Source organism: Magnolia sinica, chromosome 5, assembly GCF_029962835.1.
Source record: "Magnolia sinica isolate HGM2019 chromosome 5, MsV1, whole genome shotgun sequence".
NCBI lineage: Eukaryota > Viridiplantae > Streptophyta > Magnoliopsida > Magnoliales > Magnoliaceae > Magnolia > Magnolia sinica.
This window is the reverse complement of record NC_080577.1, coordinates 84,050,789-84,060,091: the sequence shown is the minus strand read 5'-3', so window position 1 is coordinate 84,060,091 and position 9,303 is coordinate 84,050,789. Positions and strand designations below refer to the sequence as shown.

General features: G+C 39.2%; 1 non-coding gene across 1 annotated transcript; it reads left to right on the top strand.

Moving 5' to 3' along the window:
* The first annotated feature begins 3,352 nt into the window (after positions 1-3,352).
* LOC131247499 (small nucleolar RNA R71) lies at positions 3,353-3,459 on the top strand. Its single transcript, XR_009171788.1, has one exon. It is a non-coding gene; the product is annotated as a small nucleolar RNA R71 (small nucleolar RNA).
* The last annotated feature ends 5,844 nt before the right edge of the window (positions 3,460-9,303 follow it).

Sequence of the window (9,303 nt, the reverse complement as noted above, 5' to 3'; positions counted from 1 at the left end):
ATCAGAGGTATTAAGGCGAGAAAGGTGATCGGCCACAACGTTTTCTACTCCCTTTTTATCTTTAATTTTCAAATCGAATTCTTGGAGTAGAAGGATCCATCGTATCAGGCGGGGCTTAGAATCATTCTTAGAAAGAAGATACTTAAGTGCCGCATGATCTGTGTAGATAATGATCTTGGATCCGATCAAGTAGGACCTAAATTTATCCAAAGCGAACACTACGGCTAGGAGTTCCTTTTCCGTAGTCGAGTAGTTCACTTGGGCAGAATTTAAAGTTCTACTTGCGTAATGAATGACGTAGGGCTTCTTATCTTTTCTCTGGCTTAGGACCGCCCCAAGAGCATAATCAGAAGCGTCGCACATAAGTTCAAAAGGAAGGCTCCAGTTAGGTGGCTGCATGATATGTGCAGTGGTTAACGTGCCCTTAAGCTTAGTGAAAGCTTCCTGGCATTGCTCAGTCCACTTGTACGGAGCATCCTTTTGAAGAAGAGTACATAAAGGATGAGAGAGGAGACTAAAGTCCTTTATGAATCGCCTGTAAAATCATGTGTGTCCTAAGAAGGATCGCACGTCTCTGATGTTCTTGGGTAGAGGTAGGTTAGAGATAAGATCGATTTTTGCCTTATCTACCTCGATTCCCTTGGACGAGATGATATGCCCAAGGACAATTCCCTTCTGAACCATGAAATGACACTTCTCCCAATTAAGTACCAAGTTCTTTTCTTCACATCTTTTCAGCACACATTTAAGACTTTCCAAGCACTTGCTGAAAGATGAACCGTAAACAGAGAAATCATCCATGAAGACCTCTAGATATTGCCCCACCATATCAGAAAAGATAGTAAGCATACATCGCTGAAAGGTGGCAGGGGCATTACATAGTCCAAATGGCATCCTTCGATAGGCAAAGGTGCTGTATGGACATGTAAATGTGATTTTTTCCTGGTCTTCAGGGGCTATCTCTATCTGGTTGTAGCCCAAATACCCGTCAAGGAAACTGTAATAGGAATGACCAGCTAACCTTTCCAAGATCTGATTAATGAATGGTAAAGGAAAGTGGTCTTTCCTTGTGACGGTATTCAACTTCCTGTAGTCAATGCACATTCTCCAACCAGTAGTGACTCTAGTTGGCACGAGTTCATTATTAACATTGGCTACGATGGTGATTCCGGACTTCTTAGAGACCACTTGAGTTAGACTCACCCATTGACTATCAGATATAGGGTATATGATACCCACGTCCAATAATTTAAGAACATCGGCCTTAACCACTTCCTTCATGTTTGGATTTAGTCTACATTGTGGTTGCCGAGCAGTTTTTGCATTATCCTCAAGATATATGCGGTGAGTACAAATCGAGGGATCGATTCCCTTGAGGTCCGCTATCGTCCATCCCAGGGCTCCTTTATGCTTAATGAGAGTAGAGATGAGCATACTCTCTTGTTCTTTCTCCAGGTGGGCAGAGATCACCACCGGGTATGTCTCATCTTGACCTAAATAGGCATATTTTAAATCAAAGGGCAAAGGTTTTAAGTCAAGCTTCGGCGGCTTGAGGTTAGACGGTAGAGGCACTACATCGGTTTGTGGCAATTCTTCAAATTGTGGCATCCACCGGTTAACTTCAAGTACCGGTGCAGTATCAAGCAAGGTGCATGTCTCCCTAATCATGTCATCATCAAAATCATGGGAGTGGGCCAGACACGTCTCTAGATAGTCGGAGGATAAGGTTAGAGGTGTCGTATCTTCCACGAAAGAGTCAATCATGTTAATGTCGTGAAAATCGTCATCCTCCTCTAAGTTTCTGCCGTTATTGAAAAAGATGTTTGACTCCAATGTCATATTCCCAAAAGACATAGTCATGACACCATTCCTACAATTGATAATTGCATTTGAAGTGGCAAGGAATGGGCGGCCAAGAATGACAGGGATCTGAGTGCTTATGTTATTGATGGGTTCGGTGTCCAGGATGATAAAATCTATAGGGTAGTAAAATCTATCAACTTGGACCAACACATCCTCAATTATCCCTCTTAGTACACGAACAGAGCGATCAGCAAGTTGTAGTGTGGTTAGGGTGGGTTTTAATTCACCCAAACCTAACTGTTTGTATACCGCGTAGGGAATCAGATTGACGCTCGCTCCTAAGTCAAGAAGTGCATGATCAATTCGATGGTCCCCGATTACACATGATATGGTTGGGCTACCGGGATCCTTGAATTTCTGTGGCACGTCTTGCTTTAGGATGACACTCACTTTCTCGGTCAAGAAAATATTCTTTTGAATACTCTGCCGTTGTTTGGTCATGCATAAGTCTTTCAGGAATTTGGCATATGAAGGTATTTGTTTCATGACATCAAGTAGAGGAATGTTGACTTTCACTTGTTTTAACACCTCTAGGATATCCTGAGAGTTAGAGAGAGGTTTTGGTGAAACCAACCGTTGGGGGAATGAAGCAACTGGCTTCTCTAGAAGTTCCGGTTCTAATTTTTGTGGGGCATCACTAACTCCATCATTGTTGTCCTCTTCTGGTTCTTTAGGCTTTTCGGGCCTAACCGGAAGAGTTTTATCAATGATCTTTCCACTCCTAAGAGTGGTGATGGATTTAGCGTGCCCCATCTGATTTGAAGAGTTGAGATCATTAATCTTATACTGCGGTTTAAGATTGGGGAGAGGTTGTGAAGGAAGCATCCCCTTTTCTATAACCGTCATACGAGAATCTATCTTTTGCATAAAATCTGTAATTCCCCGCATTGCCTGAGCCAGCTCTTGTATGAAATTTTAAACCGGTTCCTCTTGAGGTTTCACTTGATTTGGATTTTGATTGAAGAAACCTGGAGGAGTAGCCGTTTGTCCATTCCTCCAACTAAAGTTTGGATGATTTTTCCAGCCAGGATTGTATGTATTGGAGTTAGGTCCAGTAAAAGGTCTTTGATAGTTGTTTACGGCATTAGCTTGTTCATTCAACACTCCTCGAAAGGCGGGTATTGTAGGACAATTTTCAGTTGTATGAATGTTGCAATCACAGATGCCGCAAACAATTTCATTAACCTTATCCTTCTTTCCTTCCATGGCCTCAACTTTCCTTATGAGTGTAGTCACTTTACACTTGAGATCATCCTCTTCTTTCAAGAGATATAATCTACCTTTCTCCTTTAATTGAGTCGGCCTAGACATGGTGTTTGATTTTGGGTAATAGTCCCAAGATTGTGTTTTTTCAGCCAAACTGTCGAGGTAGTCCCATACCTCGTCGACATCTTTATTAATGAACTCTCCATTACACATTGTCTCGACCATTTGGCGCATGGAAGATGTCAGTCCATCGTAGAAAAAATTTGTAATGCGCCACATTTCAAATCCGTGTTGTGGGCATGAACTGACCAAATCTTTGAACTTTTCCCAACATTGGAAGAATGTTTCATCTTCCTTTTGGGCAAAGTTCATGATTGCTTTTCTGAGGGTAATCGTTTTATGATGTGGGAAGAATTTTTTTATGAATTCCCTCTGCATGTCGTTCCATGTGCCAATGGATCTAGGACGCAGTGAATGTAACCACGTCTTAGCTTTCTCTTTTAAGGAAAAAGGAAAGAGTTTCAGCCTAATTGTATCCTCAGATACATTAGGAAAACATAATGTAGCTATAATCTCATCGAACTCTTTCAAATGTAAATATGGACTCTCTGATTCAAGTCCATGGAATTTGGGAAGGAGTTGGATAACTCCTGGCTTGATGTCCATTTGTCCTATGTTTTCAGGAAAAATCATGCATGAGGGCATACTCACTCCCGCCGGTTGTAGATAATCTCGTAAAGTACGAGGCGGGGGTGCCTGATGCACCTCGTTCTCATCTTGGGTATCCTCCACCCTGGGTTAGTCAAGAGACGTCGAGTGTTGTAACGGGCCCACTTGGGCATGAAATACTCGCAGCCCTCAATCAAATTCGAACGAAAAGAAAATCTAGAAAGAGAGAGAGGGTTGGACAGGAGTTACCAAATTATAGGCCCTAAGTTGAAGACCTGCAAAATAAAACAAAATAAGTTAGATTCTAAAAAGGAGAAGAACAATCCTTTAAAAGAAAGATAGCAGTGAACTGATTTCTAAAAGAAGGAATTCCTAAAAGAAAGTGGAAATTTCTAAAATAAATTAGGAAAGTCCTAAACTAGAAAGTAAATTACTAAAAGAGAACTGAAAAATAGAAAGTAGGGAAGGAGCTTACCGAATTAGAAATTTTTATCTTAAAGGCCTACAAAATAGGAAGGTTAGTTTCTAAACAAAAATTCTACAAGTAGAAAAATTTGTAAAAGTAAATTAGGAAACAAAGTTAGATTCTAAAAGAGTTAAAATTAGAAAGTAAAAAAAACAGAAGAGGAAAGTTTCTAAAAATAAACCACTTCCTAAAAAATAGAAAAATATTAGGATTAGAAGATTTCTAAAATTTAAACCCTAATTTTTAAAAGTGGAAAAAGTAGAGAAATTAAGAAGGAATTACCAATTTAGGAACTTATGTCAGGATCCTACAAAACATGGAAACAAGTTAGTTTCTAAAAATAAAATAAAATAAAAAACTTTTAACCTAAAGTTAGTAAAATCCTAATCCTAACCTAATTCTAAAACTAATTAATTTCAGAAAATCGCAACCGTCAGTCCCCGGCAACGGCGCCAAAAACTTGTTCACTCCCCAAGTATAGGGTTGTGATGTAGTAATAAACTCGGTAAGACCGAGGTCGAATCCACAGGGACTGAAACTTGTACGTTTCCTGAAACTAGGTAGAAATAGAACTAGCCTAAGATGCAATCAAAATCAAATGTAAATTGATGAATAATGGTGAGAGATTAATGTAAAACTTAAGGGATTCAGAGGAAGGAAACTAGGGATTCAGAGGATCCACTTGTAGGGATCAGGGAGATCTTTTACCTGCATCAAGAATTATAAACTGAACTTACTTGATCTGATTTTCAAGAGATGAAAGGTATATGAATTAGAATGGATTTCATCATCTAACCATGCCCAGGAGACGATGGTGAACAACAGGGCCTCCTGACGTCATAAACATTAAAAGAGAAAAAGAAATATTCAAAGCCATTGCAAACCCATTGTAATTTCAGTCACAACAGACCATTAAAGACTGAGAAAATATTCCTTTAATAATCAATTTCAGTTCAGAAATTTAAATTAACGGCACAAAGTAGAATCTCCCATCTCGCTACAGGCTTCACCTCTTAGCCCTAGCTAAGAGGTTTAGCCACACATGAATGGCCTGAACCTAAAGTAAATAAAAAGAAAAATAAAACGAAAAAGAAAAGAAAAGAAGAAACAACTTATTGTCTTTCTCTCCACGTTCACGTTCTAGCAGCAAACTCCACGTTCACGTTCCAGCAGCCAAACTCCACGTCCCCCTGCAGCAGCAAAGCCTCCCCTTTTTAAGGATGAACAGCCTCCCCCCGAGAGCTGCTGTGGAGTCCCAAAAGGAATAGGTTGCGGAAACCGTTTTTACGCAGCCAGCTATTCAAACCGCGTTCGTATGTGCAGTGAAAACGCAAAACATCTTACATTTGGATCAAGATTTTGGACGACTGATCATCCAAAATCAGAATTGGACTTCTTGGAGGTGGTCACGGCTCCCTGTTGATGAGAATGAACGATTTGGATTGCTGATCCGATCACCGTTTTGATCAAGGAACAGCCTGGAAGTCCCGGTTGCGCGTAACAGAGCTTGCGCAGGCCGAACGCTGTACTAATGGTGGGGCCCACTTCACTACTTGTTCGATGAATCCATGTCGTCCATTAGAATCACAAGGAAAAATCAGTCAGAGATGGATGATTTTGGATCGAGTTAGGCGTGGCCCATTGAATTTTAACTCAGCCGTCCATCCTGCATTTAAACCGAGACCTACGCATATATATGTGCATGGGTTTGGAGAAACTCCTTTTGTATGGTCGGTTCGATCTTTTGGAGTGACTGGACGGTCCGGATTGACCTTGTGATCGAAGGTAGGCGCCCACTAGATGTCAGCCGCAACTCTCTGTTCGCGTTCGCAGCGGCAGAAAAATCGAAATTCGGATTCCTGTGTTGCCATGCACGTCTTAGTGCAAAAAGTGTACTTTGTACACTTTATGATGATTATGAGAAATCCACACCATCCATCTTGTTCCCCATTTCATTTGAGCCGTGAGGGCCGAAGTTAAAGAGTATCCGGACAGCGGGTGGGCCCCAAATCAGGGTTTTATGGACTGATCTGTTAGTTCAGCCACTTTCACGAGGATCCAATGGCTGAAATTTGACGGGTACGGTAGTTGTTGGTCCTCGAGCCATGTATAAAGTTTCGAGCCAAACAGATGATGGAAACCAGTGATCTTGCATTCTGGCTGACTTTCAGGCCGCTTGAGCTTCAATTTCTCAATTTTCGCGGATCCCTGGCGTGTAATTCCGTTGATCTTGGTCCCCTGGAGTCCGTCCCTTGCCTTAGTGCATTCTAAACGTTAAATCTGTGCTTTTAGCATCTCGATCCAGTCTCAGCTCGCAATTCCACCTTGCAACACAAACATGATTAAAATGGGCTATTCAACGGTACCATGTTTATAAATCCAGGCAATAACTGGGTCTGATATGCAATATTCGACCCTCAATAAGTACAGGCTCTGATTCGATCAATCCAAGAATTGCTTCGACCAATCCAAGTTTTAAACTTAAATTTAAAAATTTTCTTGTAGATCCTCGACTAGTCGAGCACCCTGCTTGACCAGTCATGGAGATCTACTCGACCAGTCATGGGGAGCTCGACTCGAACTCCAACAACATATTTTTTGGCTCCCATGACCATTCGAACGCTATGCTTGACTAGTCGAGTAGGCCACTTAACCAGTCGAAGGTTAGTTTTATCCGATCGCGCCAAAAATTTTAAAATTTAATTGAATCTTAGACTAGTCGAAGGAACCATTATTCAGCCTATAAAATAGAGGTCTTTTCTCATTCCAAATCATTCAAAAAAGCCATAGAAAGCCTCCACTTTGAGAGAAAATTCTCCGTCATTATCAAGCTATAGTTCGGTAAATTTAGATCCTTTAATAGCTTATTTGTTTTTGTAATTCCCTGTTCTCTGTATTTTGAATTTGATTTTCTTTTAAAGAGATGTTTTTACTCTACCCTTTGAGATCTAAGGAATTCAAACAAGTAGCCCAAGGTTTGAGATAATTTAAAATTTATTTAGAACCTAGAACCATTGATTATATTTGTTGGACATTGAACATCTACACATCAAGCGAAGTGGTTCTACGAGCTACATCAAGCAGCGTCTTCAAGAAGAAGATAAGTACTTTTGTTTCTTTTCTTTTTGGTTTTTGAGATTAGTTAGAAAATCTCTGTATTGGTTTTGACTGAGATCAGCCAGAAAATCTCAGCGCGGGGTTTTGATTGTGATAGCCCAATTGAAAACACAACTGTATAGGTTTTAAGGTGAACCTGAGAAAACCTTATTTTATAGTGAACGCCGATATCACGTGGGTTGTGATTATTGGGAGTGGAGTAGGTGTGGCTGTTTGAGAACAATGGTGTACACACTGAACCACTATAACTCCTGGTGTTTATGGTGGATGATGATGTATGTGATGGTTGTGTGTTGAATGTTTGTAATCTTTTTATTCATGTACATGTGGTGAATGCTTGCAATAGATAACTTCCTTTATTTGCATCTTGTTTTAGTTTGCGATCTTGATCCTTACTACATTCAAGAAATCAGGTTGTCCTACCATAAACATTTTTTTTTCATATAAAGTTGTCTTTTGAACAAGGTTTGAATCAAATTCTCAATACTATTGTAATTGAGATCTTTGATTAATTTGGTTATATTTAATATTTTTGTTCAGTATTTTTTATTTTGGCATAGTCCTATTCAACCCTCCCCCCCCCCCTCTAGGACTAAGAGCTCATCCTTTTCAAATGGTATTAGAGATAAGTTGCTCATTTACTTGGATTAATTTCCATGAGCTTATTAATCTAGGGCTTTCATTATGTCAAATTTTGATAACTTATCTATTACTAAGCCTCCACCCTTTGATGGCTCAAACTATGCTTATTGGAAAGCCAGAATGAGGATTTTCTTGAAATCCATTGATGAAAACGTGTGGCAAGCCATCGTAACCAAATGGAAACCACCAGTGTCTGAGGTTCTAGGCAGTGATGGAACCAAGTCCATTAAATAAACACCTTTTTTATTTATGGACTATACCTCAGAAAAGTGAAAGTAGTGCTAATGTTAAGGCTTTAAATGCAATTACATGTGCTCTATCACCTGATAAATTCAAAAGAATCATTTTATGTGATACAGCTAAACAAGCCTATGACATTCTTGAAATGACACATGAAGGGACAACTATTGTCAAAAAGTCTAAAGTTCAGATCCTCACTACTAAGTTTGAGGAAATTCGTATGGAAGAAAATGAGTTTTTCATAGACTTATATATGAAACTAAGTTACATAGTGAATTCTATGTGGGGTCTAGGAGATGGGATCTCAGAAAGCAAAGTCTGTGCTAAAATATTGCGATTGCTTCATGAGAGGTTTAATTTCAAAGTTACTGCCATTCAGGAACTAAGAGACACAGATCAAATGAAGGTTGAGGAGTACTAGTTGGTTCACTTCAATCCTATGAGTTAAATTTCAAAGCTCTCAATAGTAAGTCTATAGATCTTAAATCATCCAAATCTATTTCAAAAGATAGTGATGTTAATTTAGATTTTGAAAACTCAGAGGATGATATGGCTTTACTTGCTAAAAAGTTTTACAGAATTTTCAAAAGTAAGAAAAGAGTAGATTTTCAAAAACCATCGGAGAAAAGAAAGGAAAAATCTAAGAATTGGAAATCTCTAAAAGACAGTCAGTGTTTCAACTGCCATGAATATGGGTATTTGAAAAATAAGTGTCCAAAAAGGGACAGACCAAAAAGAAAAGGCATACTAACCACTTGGGACGAATCATCCACCTCTAAAGTTTCTTCTGAGTCGGATGAATCAGAACAAGAAACTTCAAATGAAGTAAAGGATATAATGACTATAGCTAGAGTCACCTCCTCAGATAGTTGCAATTCATCTGATTATGAGAATCTCAGGAGTGACCCTGAAAATGAAAATGAAGAAGATCTTTAAGATGCCTACAATGCCCTATACAGGGAAAGTTGTAAATTGCTGTCAAATTAAAGCTTCTAAAAGAAACATTTCTTAAATTACAAGAAGAACTTGAAAATTCTATTTTGGAAAAATCTCATCTTTTTTATTGTTATGAAAAAGCTAAATGTGATTTAAGTTTCAAA